Source organism: Salarias fasciatus, chromosome 15, assembly GCF_902148845.1.
Source record: "Salarias fasciatus chromosome 15, fSalaFa1.1, whole genome shotgun sequence".
NCBI classification, from domain to species: Eukaryota; Metazoa; Chordata; class Actinopteri; order Blenniiformes; family Blenniidae; genus Salarias; species Salarias fasciatus.
The window spans coordinates 2,494,380-2,510,652 of NC_043759.1; the positions used below are offsets into that span (position 1 = coordinate 2,494,380).

General features: G+C 43.5%; 1 long non-coding RNA gene across 1 annotated transcript; it reads left to right on the forward strand.

Moving 5' to 3' along the window:
* The first annotated feature begins 9,315 nt into the window (after positions 1-9,315).
* LOC115402466 (uncharacterized) lies at positions 9,316-15,196 on the forward strand. Its single transcript, XR_003933115.1, has 5 exons — positions 9,316-9,374; positions 14,101-14,184; positions 14,403-14,489; positions 14,567-14,595; positions 15,059-15,196. It is a non-coding gene; the product is annotated as an uncharacterized LOC115402466 (long non-coding RNA).
* The last annotated feature ends 1,077 nt before the right edge of the window (positions 15,197-16,273 follow it).

Here is a 16,273-nt window from a genome sequence, read left to right on the forward strand (position 1 = left end):
CAGTGATCCAGTTCCGTGCTCACTCCATGAAAACTGACAGGCTGGATGCAAGCAGACACAGAACTGAACTGAAAACTCCCCACCCCAATACTCTCAGGGGTCTGGTTCCTCGCAGAACAGCTGGCCAGAAAATGCCCGAACCGGCCTCAGATTTCGAGAAAGAGAAGATAGTTTTTTGTTTAATACTGCAGTAATGTTTCTTTATTTTAAAGGTGCATTAAGGAGTTTGCACATTTTATGCGAAACAGCGCCCCCTGCAGGCCTTGGGCGTAATGCAGCTTAGTGAAAAACTCGTCCCTGTGGCTCGCGTGCACGGAAGAGGGGGACTTCTTCCTCGCTCGTTTAGTAGCGCTCAAGGAAGTTTTAAGTTTCTTCTCCCTGGTGGAGTCTGTGTGGAGCTGTGGCAGTGCTAGAAGCCAGTCTGTTCCGACTTTCTGGAAGATCCTGCTAAGTTGTTGCTCACTAAGCATCTGGCGGAGTAATGGCAGACAAAATGAAACCGAACCAGCCGGAGCGCGCATTACGTCATTCCTTTCAAATTCTCCCCCAAAAAATTCTGGTGCCGGACCGGCACTGCAACTTTCAAGTGACAATTTAGCGCTGTTAGAGGTACTTGTAATGAATATGTCAGGGCACATTGTACACATCATTAAAAATGTGTAACATATTTATGGTGGAAAACAAGTATTTTTTAGGTTGTAAAACTCCTTAATGCACCTTTAAATCACATGAAATGTTATCTCTGTTGTGAGTTTTCCCAAAATAATTTTGCAATGAAAAGTTGTTTAATAAGTAATCTTATTGTCTTCAATATATTTTTTATTTTCACAAAATGATATTTGAAAAATAGGGGTCGTCTTATAATCAGAGTCGTCTTGTATTCGGGCCAATACGGTAATTAGGTTTACACGTTAAACAGGTGACATTTTCATTGTTTCACTGAACGATGTCTCAGAGTCAGACAGCAGCAGCATGGCGACCAGGTCTCCTTCCCAGAGCACTGACGGTCCCACTGAGAAGGACGCGGGACCGAGCCTGACCCGGGACTAAGCTGGACTAAGCAGGGCCACTGAGGGCGAGCACACGGCACCCGCTCCCCGTGGTGCTGGACCAAGACCAGCTGTCATCACGGCAGAGGTCCTGGAAAGGCAACCAGAAAGCTGTGACGAATGGAAAACAAGACACCAGGGTCTTGGTTGTTGGACTGTGTGAAGTCTGTCAGCTGATCAGGAGATTGGTGGCAGCTGGACACCACTTCTGACCTCCTCTGTAGAACACAGGCTTCTATCACCTTCACCGTGTTCTGCTGTGGTGTTGGCTTGTTCTGGTGGATTTTATTTCAGCTGCATTAAGTTGGTAAATAAGTATGTTAGTTTGGGTTGACTGGTCATGCTTGATACCACATTTTCAAGATCTTGGTCTTGAGTGAGTCTTGGCCCCTCATCGTCTTGGTCTTGACTTGGTCTTCGCTCCTTAAAGTCTTGGGGCTCTATTTTTACAGACCAGATGAAAGTGTGGCGCAGACCAGGTGTGCCACGCTTGCGCCCCGGTGTGTCCAGAACATTTTGCAAGTTTTGAGAACAGTGAACATTTACTACACTACCCATAATGCCTCGGGTGCATCTTCACTTCGGCTGCCTTAGTTGCACAAAATGTACAACGACTCACACATTCATCTCTTAAATATCCCTGATGAAGATATCCGCTCTCAGTTGGCAGCTGACATCAACGCCCAGAAGAACACGGAATGAAAGGTCTGTTCCATGAAGGTTCAGGGTGTTGCCGCCTGAACGCCAAACTTTTCAAAAACATAAAGGATGCTTTCTGAAACGGGGCGTCTGGGTGAGCCCCTGGGGCTTCAAGGAACAGTTTCAAACTTTGCTCACAGAGTTGTGATCTTTCATATTTTCTCTCATGCAGAAGGTCACACTTTTTATCAGCTGCTTTATTGTATTTCACACTGCTAAAGGTGTGAACGCTGATCACAAGCTAAAAATAACGTGAGGTGACGGTGAGGAAGTGACATCAGTGAACTGCAAGAAGTGGACAGATCATCTTTAAAAGCAGAGTTAGGAAACTACTCCAGTGAGACGACGACTGAAGTCAGACCTGTGGAAATGTTTCTATATCGCCTCGTTGTGCTTCACTCTGCAGGTAAGTACTCAGATTACTGGCAAATCTCTCAAACACCACTTTAGTTTTCACTTCTGATGTATTTCAGGAGACCAACATGTTTTTGTTCAATCTGCTCAGTTTCAGTCAGAAAACTTCAACACTCAGTTTTGTAGAAGTAACTGAGAATCAGTCCTCCACTAGTTATTAGTTACTTCTTCCAAGAGTAGTGAAGTTACTTTACAAACTGGACTGAATGAAAAGTTACGGATTGGTTGATAATGCATGTCTTCAACTAGAAGGGTAATACGTGTTGGACAGTTTTAAATTAAGTTTGGACCTGTTCTCAGGCTACATTTAGACCTGTTACAACCAAAAGTTTTAGACTCAGTTTACTTAAAATGTCAGAAATAAAAGAAAACTGTGTTTCAGAACAGGACCTGATGTATTCTATTACAGTTACTCTCTGTTTCTGTTTTACCAATACTTTGTTTTTACAGAACAAATCTCTTTCATTTCTCCTCGCCAGTGGCTGCAGTTGTTCAGAGAGCAGGAGAGGACGTCACTCTGACCTGTGAACATGAGCTGGAGGGTCAACAGGACTGTAATGGGACATCATGGTTCTACCTTCATAGAATATCTCCATTTGAGCTGGTTAAACTTGGAGAGATTCAAGAAAACAGGGACATAGAATCAGACAGACTGAGAGTTACAGCTGATTGTTCTCTGATGATGAAGAAAGTCACAGTTCAGGATGTTGGTCGTTATGTCTGTGATCAATACAAATCAGACGGATCATGGAGACACATTCTATTTAATCGTTCTGTCGAACATCTGTCTGTCGCAACCAGTGAGTATTTATAAGCTGTTGGAACTTTCACTATCACTGTGATCACAGAAAAAAGGCTCATTTGTCTCATTTGTATTTTTCTTTGAGTAGTGACTGAACAGGAAGTCGATGACGAGGAGACACTCAAATGCTCCGTGACGTCTTCAGAGGAAAACTGTGAACTGGAAGTGAAGTGGATGATCAAAGATCAAGATATTGATGAAGTTAACAAAGAGATCAAGACAGGACATAATGGATGTTCTGCCACTGTGACTCTTAAAAAGTCACATTATCTTCACCCACAAACACACTTCCTGAGCTGTGAAGTGACTGACAGCAGAACAGGAGAAAAGCTTCGTTTCAGTCCTCGACCCTCAGGTGAGCCCAGTCAGAAACAGAGACTCAAATCAAACAAAGAAAAAGCAAACATTTATTAGATTGATGTTGGTTGAAAACAAGGCTTGATTTAAAAACAAGGTCTAAAACTTGTTTATTGTAGATTTTATTATTTTGTATTTTTTGTCCAGGAGACACAAATTCAACAGTAAAACCAGAAACCTTCTCAAAGTCGACCACAACTGGAACCAATGGAGCTTCAGCAGATCCACAAGGTAACGACTCCTGACTCTGATCAGAATGTTTAAAGAGCAAAACCAGGCTGAGACCTGCAGAGGTTCAGATCCAGTCCAGATCCCTGTTGGAGCTCCAGGAGGAGTTTCAGACGAGGAGGAGCAGCTCAGCAGCTCCACTTCTTCTCTGTTTTCACCAGTTGTAAAGAAAGACGTTTTCCAGTCAGACTGTTGAAGCCATGTCTTGATTCTCTCTGCAGGTCTGAGCAGAAATCTGGCCGTCTCTCTGGGATTAGCAGCACTTGTCCTCTGTGTTGTGACGGTTAACATATGGGCCAGAATTAAAGGTGAGTCTCAGGTCAACAAGTTGCTCCAGTTTTTTACTGTTGATTCAATCTTCAATTGACTTTTTCTTCATTTTCAGAACAACAGATTCAAAGAGAAGGAAAAACAGTGAGTATAAAGCTGAGTTCTACATGTTTCTGTCTACAGAGAAAGAATCTTTCCTTCACATCTCTGTCATGTTGGATTTGTTGTTCAATGACGTTCAGAGAGATCAGAAACATTTGGGTGGTTAAAGTGTAGCTGGAGCCCAGTCTCACTCCAGACTGTGTAACAGCTCCGTTGGTCCACAGGACATATTGTAGACATGTCAGGAAAGATGTGTGTTTGATCGTCCCAGTCTGTCCTCTGGACACATCTTCAGGTCAGACTGCCGTCTCTCTGCCTGCTCCCATGACAAACATGGTGGACATCTCTTCTATGTTCGGTGGAAAATGCTCACACTATCTTGAAATACAGCATTTTAAGAGAAAAAAGAGTAACCACTGGAGGTTTAATGAAAAACAGCTGATCCATTGACCTGACGAGACAACCTGGACCCGGTGTGTGCAGGAGGTTTACCTAACCCAGCGCTGTTTGCAGACTCGGTGTGAAGAAGACGAAGCTGCAGTGACGTACGAGAACCTGGGAGAGCCGTCTGTTTCTGTCCGACTCCACTGAGCGACAACGCCAGTCCACTGCTGCTGAGTCAGCACTTTCACTGTTTTCTCTAAATTCAGGATGCTGTTTTAAATGGAGCTGTTCTCATTTTTATCTTTTCTCTCTCTATATTTTCTTCAGTTTCTCTTTCTACATGTGTCAGTTTGAGTGACGTTAGACACGTATAAATAAATCTCATCACATTGCCTCCACTAAACAGGAGCTTGGTGAAACAGCAACAGTGTTTTTTTCTTTATTCATCTCAGACACGTTGAGAACACCTACAAAACACATCTACAAAATAGATAAGGAGGAAAAACATTGATGCAATTTCATGTAAATCCACTTCTAATCTATTAGTAATCTCAACATGTGACCATAAAGACACAGGACAAAACTGAGCCACAGACAAACAGAAAGAGTCGACACTGGACCGAAGACCAACGCCTGATGGCCAAACGTCTTCACCTCGATTGGGTGAACCCGCCGGCCTGACGACTCTCCCAGTGATCCAGTTCCGTGCTCACTCCATGAAAACTGACAGGCTGGATGCAAGCAGACACAGAACTGAACTGAAAACTCCCCACCCCAATACTCTCAGGGGTCTGGTTCCTCGCAGAACAGCTGGCCAGAAAATGCCCGAACCGGCCTCAGATTTCGAGAAAGAGAAGATAGTTTTTTGTTTAATACTGCAGTAATGTTTCTTTATTTTAAAGGTGCATTAAGGAGTTTGCACATTTTATGCGAAACAGCGCCCCCTGCAGGCCTTGGGCGTAATGCAGCTTAGTGAAAAACTCGTCCCTGTGGCTCGCGTGCACGGAAGAGGGGGACTTCTTCCTCGCTCGTTTAGTAGCGCTCAAGGAAGTTTTAAGTTTCTTCTCCCTGGTGGAGTCTGTGTGGAGCTGTGGCAGTGCTAGAAGCCAGTCTGTTCCGACTTTCTGGAAGATCCTGCTAAGTTGTTGCTCACTAAGCATCTGGCGGAGTAATGGCAGACAAAATGAAACCGAACCAGCCGGAGCGCGCATTACGTCATTCCTTTCAAATTCTCCCCCAAAAAATTCTGGTGCCGGACCGGCACTGCAACTTTCAAGTGACAATTTAGCGCTGTTAGAGGTACTTGTAATGAATATGTCAGGGCACATTGTACACATCATTAAAAATGTGTAACATATTTATGGTGGAAAACAAGTATTTTTTAGGTTGTAAAACTCCTTAATGCACCTTTAAATCACATGAAATGTTATCTCTGTTGTGAGTTTTCCCAAAATAATTTTGCAATGAAAAGTTGTTTAATAAGTAATCTTATTGTCTTCAATATATTTTTTATTTTCACAAAATGATATTTGAAAAATAGGGGTCGTCTTATAATCAGAGTCGTCTTGTATTCGGGCCAATACGGTAATTAGGTTTACACGTTAAACAGGTGACATTTTCATTGTTTCACTGAACGATGTCTCAGAGTCAGACAGCAGCAGCATGGCGACCAGGTCTCCTTCCCAGAGCACTGACGGTCCCACTGAGAAGGACGCGGGACCGAGCCTGACCCGGGACTAAGCTGGACTAAGCAGGGCCACTGAGGGCGAGCACACGGCACCCGCTCCCCGTGGTGCTGGACCAAGACCAGCTGTCATCACGGCAGAGGTCCTGGAAAGGCAACCAGAAAGCTGTGACGAATGGAAAACAAGACACCAGGGTCTTGGTTGTTGGACTGTGTGAAGTCTGTCAGCTGATCAGGAGATTGGTGGCAGCTGGACACCACTTCTGACCTCCTCTGTAGAACACAGGCTTCTATCACCTTCACCGTGTTCTGCTGTGGTGTTGGCTTGTTCTGGTGGATTTTATTTCAGCTGCATTAAGTTGGTAAATAAGTATGTTAGTTTGGGTTGACTGGTCATGCTTGATACCACATTTTCAAGATCGTGGTCTTGAGTGAGTCTTGGCCCCTCATCGTCTTGGTCTTGACTTGGTCTTCGCTCCTTAAAGTCTTGGGGCTCTATTTTTACAGACCAGATGAAAGTGCGGCGCAGACCAGGTGTGCCGCGCTTGCGCCCCGGTGTGTCCAGAACATTTTGCAAGTTTTGAGAACAGTGAACATTTACTACACTACCCATAATGCCTAGGGTGCATCTTCACTTCGGCTGCCTTAGTTGCACAAAATGTACAACGACTCACACATTCATCTCTTAAATATCCCTGATGAAGATATCAGCTCTCAGTTGGCAGCTGACATCAACGCCCAGAAGAACACGGAATGAAAGGTCTGTTCCATGAAGGTTCAGGGTGTTGCCGCCTGAACGCCAAACTTTTCTGAAACAAAAAGGATGCTTTCTGAAACGGGGCGTCTGGGTGAGCCCCTGGGGCTTCAAGGAACAGTTTCAAACTTTGCTCACAGAGTTGTGATCTTTCATATTTTCTCTCATGCAGAAGGTCACACTTTTTATCAGCTGCTTTATTGTATTTCACACTGCTAAAGGTGTGAACGCTGATCACAAGCTAAAAATAACGTGAGGTGAAGGTGAGGAAGTGACATCAGTGAACTGCAAGAAGTGGACAGATCATCTTTAAAAGCAGAGTTAGAAAACAACTCCAGTGAGACGACGACTGAAGTCAGACCTGTGGAAATGTTTCTATATCGCCTCTTTGTGCTTCACTCTGCAGGTAAGTACTCAGATTACTGGAAAATATCTCTCAAACACCACTTTAGTTTTCACTTCTGATGTTTTTCAGGAGACCAACATGTTTTTGTTCAATCTGGTCAGTTTCAGTCAGAAAACTTCAACACTCAGTTCTGTAGAAGTGACTGAGAATCAGTCCTCCACCACTTTTTAGTTACTTCTTCCAAGAGTAGCGAGTTACGTTACAAACGGGAATGAATGAAAAGTTACTGAATGTTTCACAAAATATGTCTTCCATTAGAACAGCAAAAAGCATTCAACAGTTTTAAATGAAGTTTGGACCTGTTCTCAGACTACATTTAGACCTGTTACCACACTAAGTTTCGACTGAATTTACTTTAATTGTCAGAAAAAAAGAAAACTGTGTTTCAGAACAGGACCTGATGTAATCTGTTACAGTTACTCTGTTTCCTTGCAAACTAATGACGTTACTGAACTAGAAAATGCAAATAAAAAGTTCGGTAACACTTTACTTGAAGCACCCGGTATAACACATCATAAGTACATTATAGCACTGTATTACTATAGTTATAAAAATTCATAAATGATCACAATGCTTGATAACATCAGGACCTAACCCTACTCCTATACTGTATCGTGGGTTATAAAGCATTGTTATCATTTATGAGTGTTTATCACTGCTAACAATGTGTTATACCGGGTGCTTTAAGTAAAGTGTTTCCTGAAGTTCTGAGAAATCTCAGTCGTGACTGTTATCAACACTTCCTTTTTACAGAACAAATAGTTTTTCTGCTGAGTTTTCTTCTTTTTCCTCAGCAGTGGCTGCAGTTGTTCAGAGAGCAGGAGAGGACGTCACTCTGACCTGTGAACATGAGCTGGAGGGTCAACGGGACTGTAATGGAACAACGTGGTACTATACTCCTGGAAAAACTGCCTTAGTGGAGCTTGTTCAACTTGGGAAGACTAAAAAATACAGAGAAATTAAAACAAAGAGAATGAGATTTGCAGAAGATTGTTCTCTGATGATATAGAAAGTCACAGTTCAGGATGTTGGTCGTTATGTCTGTGATCAATACAAATCAGACGGATCATTGGGACACATTCAAGTTAACCGGTCTTTCACGGATCTGTCGGTAGCAACCAGTGAGTATTTATAAGATGTTTGAACCTTAAAGGTGCCGTAGGCAGGATTACCTTTGCAAGATGGCGATTTGAAACCCGGAGTCGAGCCCAACTCGGGGTGCCAGCAGTGTCACGTCCGTCTGTGCCGGCGGGTTGATTCACCTCTGACCTTTTCATGGCGGGCCTGGGGTCAACACCTTTTTTTAAGAATTACAGGAGAAACAGACAGTGTCCTCCGTGGTGTTTTGGTGATGTTACGTCCGACGAGGCAGTTAAATATGCAGGCCTGGACTTCCTCATGCTCGTTCAGGAGAAGCAGAGCTTTGAAGCGCCGCCCCTCGACCAATCAGGATAGAGCCTCAGGGGCTCTTCTGATTGGTCAAACATACCGGGAGCGGTCGAGAATCCTTTTCAGCTTAGAACAAAGACAGATGGAAACGCTGCGCCCTCACGGTAGTGCAGTTATACTACACTCCTAAAGGATTATCAATGGATACTCTAACATTTAATCCAAAGAAAACAGAAAAATTGGCATTGACGAGCAAAATCCTGCCTACAGCACCTTTAACTATCACTGTGTTCACAGAAAAAAAGGCTAATTTTGCTCATTTGTGTTTTTCTTTAGTGACTGAACATGAACTCGATGACGAGGAGACACTGAAGTGCTTCGTGACGTTTTCAGAGGAAAACTGTGAACTGGAAGTGAAGTGGAAGATCAAAGATCAAGATATTGATGAAGTTAACAAAGAGATCAAGACAGGACATAATGGATGTTCTGCCACTGTGACTCTTAAAAAGTCACATTATCTTCACCCACAAACACACTTCCTGAGCTGTGAAGTGACTGACAGCAGAACAGGAGAAACGTTTTGTTTCAGTCCTCGACCCTCAGGTGAGCCCAGTCAGAAACAAAGACTCCAATCAACAGAAGAAAAAGCAAACATTTGTTTGTTGGATGGTGATTGAAAACAAGGCTTGAATTAAAAACGAGGTCCAAATCTTGTTTATTGTAGATTTTATTATTTTGTATTTTTTGTCCAGGAGACACAAATTCAACAGTAAAACCAGAAACCTTGTCAAAGTCGACCACAACTGGAACCAGTGGAGCTTCAGCAGATCCACAAGGTAACGACTCCTGACTCTGATCAGAATGTTTAAAGAGCAAAACCAAGCTGAGACCTGCAGAGGTTCAGATCCAGTCCAGATCCCTGTTGGAGCTCCAGGAGGAGTTTCAGACGAGGAGGAGCAGCTCAGCAGCTCCACTTCCTCTCTGTTTTCACCAGTTGTAAAGAAAGACGTTTTCCAGTCAGACTGTTGAAGCCATGTCTTGATTCTCTCTGCAGGTCTGAGCAGAAATCTGGCCGTCTCTCTGGGATTAGCAGCACTTGTCATTTGTGTTGTGACGGTTAACATGTGGGCCAGAATTAAAGGTGAGTCTCAGGTCAACAAGTTGCTCCAGTTTTTTACTGTTGATTCAATCTTCAATTGACTTTTTCTTTGTTTTTAGAACAACAGATTCAACTAGATGGAACCACAGTGAGTATAAAGCTGAGTTCTACATGTTTCTGTCTACAGAGAAAGAATCTTTCCTTCACATCTCTGTCATGTTGGATTTGTTGTTCAATGATGTTCAGAGAGATCAGAAACATTTGGATGGTTAAAGTGTAGCTGGAGCCCAGTCTCACTCCAGACTGTGTAACAGCTCCGTTGGTCCACAGGACATATTGTGGACATGTCAGGAAAGATGTGTTTGATCGTCCCAGTCTGTCCTCTGGACACATCTTCAGGTCAGTCTGCCGTCTCTCTGCCTGCTCCCATGACAAACATGGTGGACATCTCTTCTATGTTCGGTGGGAAATGCTCACCGTATCTTGAAATACAGCATTTTAAGACAACAAAGAGGAGTTTTAATAAAAAACAGCTGATGCATTGATCTGACGAGACAACCTGGACCCGGTGTGTGCAGGAGGTTTACCTAACCCAGCGCTGTTTGCAGACTCGGTGTGAAGAAGACGAGGCTGCAGTGACGTACGAGAACCTGGGAGAGCCGTCTGTTTCTGTCCGACTCCACTGAGTGACAACACCAGTCCACTGCTGCTGAATCAGCACTTTCTCCGTTTTCTCTAAATTCAGGATGTTGCTTTAAATGGAGCTGTTCTCATTTTCATCTTTTCTCTCTCTCTATTTTTGTTCAATTTCTCTTTCTACATGTGTCAGTTTGAGTGACGTTAGACACGTATAAATAAATCTCATCACATTGCTTCCACTAAACAGGAGCTTGGTGAAACAGCAACAGTGTTTTTTTCTTTATTCATCTCAGACACGTTGAGAACACCTACAAAACACATCTACAAAATAGATAAGGAGGAAAAACATTGATGCAATTTCATGTAAATCCACTTCTAATCTATTAGTAATCTCAACATGTGACCGTATAGACACGGGACAAAACTGAGCCACAGACAAACAGAGTCGACACTGGACCGAAGACCAACGCCTGATGGCCAAATGTCTTCCCCTCGATTGGGTGAACCCGCCGGCCTGACGACTCTCCCAGTGATCCAGTTCCGTGCTCACTCCATGAAAAATGGCAGGTGGAAAGCTCGCGGGCGGAAAACTGACGGGCTGGTTGCTCACAGACACAGAACTGAACTGTAAACTCCCCACCCCAATACTCTCAGGGGTCTGGTTCCTCGCAGAACAGCTGGCCAGAAAATGGCCGAGCTGGCCTCAGATTTCGAGAAAGAGAAGATCGTTTTTTATTTAATACTGCAGTAATATTTCTTTATCTTCAATCACATGAAATGTTTTCTCTGTTGTGAGTTTTCATAGAATAATTGTCCAATAAAACGTTGTTTAATGAGTGACCTGATTGTCTTCAACATACTTTTATTTTCACAAAATGATATTTGAAAAATAGGGGTCGTCTTATAATCAGAGTCGTCTTGTATTCGGGCCAATACCGTCATTAGGTTTACACGTTAAACAGGTGACATTTTCATTGTTTCACTGAACGATGTCTCAGAGTCAGACAGCAGCAGCATGGCGACCAGGTCTCCTTCCCAGAGCACTGACGGTCCCACTGAGAAGGACGCGGGACCGAGCCTGACCCGGGACTAAGCTGGACTGAGCAGGGCCACTGAGGGCGAGCACACGGCACCCGCTCCCCGTGGTGCTGGACCAAGACCAGCTGTCATCACGGCAGAGGTCCTGGAAAGGCAACCAGAAAGCTGTGACGGATGGAAACAAGACACCAGGGTCTTGGTTGTTGGACTGTGTGAAGTCTGTCAGCTGATCAGGAGATTGGTGGCAGCTGGACACCACTTCTGACCTCCTCTGTAGAACACAGGCTTCTATCACCTTCACCGTGTTCTGCTGTGGTGTTGGCTTGTTCTGGTTTATTTTATTTCAGCTGCATTAAGTTGGTAAATAAGTATGTTAGTTTGGGTTGACTGATCATGCTTGATACCACATTTTCAAGATCTTGGTCTTGAGTGAGTCTTGGCCCCTCATCGTCTTGGTCTTGACTTGGTCTTCGCTCCTTAAAGTCTTGGGGCTCTATTTTTACAGACCAGATGAAAGTGTGGCGCAGACCAGGTGTGCCGCGCTTGCGCCCCGGTGTGTCCAGAACATTTTGCAAGTTTTGAGAACAGTGAACATTTACTACACTACCCATAATGCCTAGGGTGCATCTTCACTTCGGCTGCCTGAGTTGCACAAAATGTACGACGACTCACACATTCATCTCTTAAATATCCCTGATGAAGATATCAGCTCTCAGTTGGCAGCTGACATCAACGCCCAGAAGAACACGGAATGAAAGGTCTGTTCCATGAAGGTTCAGGGTGTTGCCGCCTGAACGCCAAACTTTTCTGAAACATAAAGGATGCTTTCTGAAACGGGGCGTCTGGGTGAGCCCCTGGGGCTTCAAGGAACAGTTTCAAACTTTGCTCACAGAGTTTTGATCATTCAGATTTTCTCTCATGCAGAAGGTCACACTTTTTATCAGCCGCTTTATTGTATTTCACACTGCTAAAGGTGTGAACGCTGATCACAAGCTAAAAATAACGTGAGGTGAAGGTGAGGAAGTGACATCAGTGAACTGCAAGAAGTGGACAGATCATCTTTAAAAGCAGAGTTAGAAAACTACTCCAGTGAGACGACGACTGAAGTCAGACCTGTGGAAATGTTTCTATATCGCCTCGTTGTGCTTCACTCTGCAGGTAAGGACTCGGATTACTGGAAAATATCTCTCAAACACCACTTTAGTTTTCACTTCTGATGTATTTCAGGACACCAACATGTTTTTGTTCAATCTGGTCAGTTTCAATCAGAAAACTTCAACACTCAGTTCTGTAGAAGTGACTGAGAATCAGTCCTCCACCACTTATTAGTTACTTCTTCCAAAAGTAGTGGAGTTACTTTACAAACTGGACTGAATCAAAAGTTACGGATTGGTTGATAATGTATGTCTTCAACTGGAAGGGTAATAAGTATTGAACAGTTTTAAATGAAGTTTGGACCTGTTCTCAGGCTACATTTAGACCTGTTACCACACTAAGTTTAGACTGAATTTAGTTTAATTGTCAGAAATAAAAGAAAACTGTTTCAGAACAGGACCTGATGTAATCTGTTACAGTTACTCTGTTTCCTTGCAAACTCATTGCGTTACTGAACTAGAAAATGCAAATGAAAAGTTTGGCAACACTTCTCTTGAAGCACCCGGTACAACATATTATAAGTACATTAAAGCACTGTATTAATAGTAATAAAAATTCATAAATGATCACAATGCTTTATAACATCAGGACCTAACCCTACTCCTATACTGTATAGTGGGTTATAAAGCATTGTTATCATTTATGAGTGTTTATAACTACTTATAATGTGTTATACCGGGTGCTTTAAGTAAAGTGTTTCCTAAAGTTCTGAGAAATCTCAGTAGTGACTGTTATCAACACTTTCTTTTTACAGAACAAATAGTTTTTTCTGCTGAGTTTTCTTCTTCCTCCTCAGCAGTGGCTGCAGTTGTTCAGAGAGCAGGTGAGGACGTCACTCTGACCTGTGAACATGAGCTGGAGGGTCAGCGGGACTGTAATGGGACATCGTGGTACTATACTCCTGGAAAAACTGCCTTAGTGGAGCTTGTTCAACTTGGGAAGACTGAAAAATACAGAGAGATAAAACCAAAGAGAATGAGATTTACAGAAGATTGTTCTCTGATGATAAAGAAAGTCACAGTTCAGGATGTTGGTCGTTATGTCTGTGATCAATACAAATCAGACGGATCATTGGGACACATTCAAGTTAACCGGTCTTTCACGGATCTGTCGGTAGCAACCAGTGAGTATTTATAATATGTTTGAACTTTCACTATCACTGTGATCACAGAAAATAGGCTAATTTGTCTCATTGTGTTGTTTTTCTTTCAGTAGTGACTGAAAATGAAGTCGATGACGAGGAGACACTGAAATGCTTCGTGACGTCTTCAGAGGAAAACTGTGAACTGGAAGTGAAGTGGACGATCAAAGATCAGGATATTGATGAAGTTAACAAAGAGATCAAGACAGGACATAATAGATGTTCTGCCACTGTGACTCTTAAAAAGTCACATTATCTTCACCCACAATCACACTTCCTGAGCTGTGAAGTGACTGACAGCAGAACAGGAGAAAAACTTCGTTTCAGTCCTCGACCCTCAGGTGAGCCCAGTCAGAAACAGAGACTCAAATCAGCAGGCGAAAAAGCAAACATTTGTTTGTTGGATGGTGATTGAAAACAAGGCTTGATTTAAAAACAAGGTCTAAATCTTGTTTATTGTAGATTTTATTATTTTCTATTTTTTGTCCAGGAGACCCAAATTCAACAGTAAAACCAGAAACCTTGTCAAAGTCGACCACAACTGGAACCAGTGGAGCTTCAGCAGATCCACAAGGTAACGACTCCTGACTCTGATCACAATGTTTAAAGAGCAAAACCAGGCTGAGACCTGCAGAGGTTCAGATCCAGTCCAGATCCCTGTTGGAGCTCCAGGAGGAGTTTCAGACGAGGAGGAGCAGCTCAGCAGCTCCACTTCTTCTCTGTTTTCACCAGTTGTAAAGAAAGACGTTTTCCAGTCAGACTGTTGAAGCCATGTCTTGATTCTCTCTGCAGGTCTGAGCAGAAATCTGGCCGTCTCTCTGGGATTAGCAGCACTTGTCATTTGTGTTGTGACGGTTAACATGTGGGCCAGAATTAAAGGTGAGTCTCAGGTCAACAAGTTGCTCCAGTTTTTTACTGTTGATTCAATCTTCAATTGACTTTTTCTTTGTTTTCAGAACAACAGATTCAACGAGATGGAACCACAGTGAGTATAAAGCTGAGTTCTACATGTTTCTGTCTACAGAGAAAGAATCTTTCCTTCACATCTCTGTCATGTTGGATTTGTTGTTCAATGATGTTCAGAGAGATCAGAAACATTTGGATGGTTAAAGTGTAGCTGGAGCCCAGTCTCACTCCAGACTGTGTAACAGCTCCGTTGGTCCACAGGACATATTGTAGACATGTCAGGAAAGATGTGTGTTTGATCGTCCCAGTCTGTCCTCTGGACACATCTTCAGGTCAGTCTGCCGTCTCTCTGCCTGCTCCCATGACAAACATGGTGGACATCTCTTCTATTTTCGGTGGAAAATGCTCACACTATCTTGAAATACAGCATTTTAAGACAACAAAGAGGAGTTTTAATAAAAAAAAAGCTGATCCATTGACCTGACGAGACAACCTGGACCCGGTGTGTGCAGGAGGTTTACCTAACCCAGCGCTGTTTGCAGACTCGGCGTGAAGAAGACGAGGCTGCAGTGACGTACGAGAACCTGGGAGAGCCGTCTGTTTCTGTCCGACTCCACTGAGCGACAACACCAGTCCACTGCTGCTGAGTCAGCACTTTCACTGTTTTCTCTAAATTCAGGATGTTGTTTTAAATGAAGCTGTTCTCATTTTTATCTTTTCTCTCTCTCTATTTTTGTTCAATTTCTCTTTCTACATGTGTCAGTTTGAGTGACGTTAGACACGTATAAATAAATCTCATCACATTGCCTCCACTAAACAGGAGCTTGGTGAAACAGCAACAGTGTTTTTTTCTTTATTCATCTCAGACACGTTGAGAACACCTACAAAACACATCTACAAAATAGATAAGGAGGGAAAAAATTGATGCAATTTCATGTAAATCCACTTCTAATCTATTAATAATCTCAACACATAAACGCGGACGTGACCATAAAGACACGGGACGAAACTGAGCCACAGACAAGCACAGAAAGAGTCGACACTGGACCTAAGACCAACGCCTGATGGCCAAACGTCTTCACCTTGATTGGGTGAACCCGCCGGCCTGACAACTCTCCCGGCGATCCAGTTCCGTGCTCACTCCATGAAAAATGGCAGGAGGAAAGCTGGCGGGCGGAAAACTGACAGGCTGGTTGCTCACAGATATGATATATATTTATGATATATATTTAAGGCATGCCATACTCATCAAACATATGTCATGTCATTAACAGAGATTTGATGTTTATTACAAACCAAACCGTTTGAAAATCGGTAAAAATTTGAGCAAGTTACAGCTTGTTAAGCAGTTCATGTCTCATCAACACAATGTTATGAGTGAGCCAGATTCCCGTACAAAGATGGCTGACCTCTGCAGACGTCCGACTTCATTGGCCAGCAGCGGAGACGAGGTATCTAGTGTTATATAAGATATCTATGCTTCCAGCAGCCACGCGCTGTGTGCAGTGTGTCCTGTGTGATTCTTCACCCCACCCCCCGCCCCCCCTTGGGATTGGAGTTGAGAACCGGTTTTTTTGTAGAACCGGTTCCTCATGTCTCGATTCCAAGGAATTATTTGGCTGTCTCCTTAACGGTTCTGCTTGTCGTTTCCGCTGTGAGCGTGACTCACAGCGCAGCTGTGGTCCGCTCGGGCGCCGCCACAGAGCCGCGGACCGGAAACTTTCAGCAAGGACCCTATTTTTCCTCACTCCGGAGCC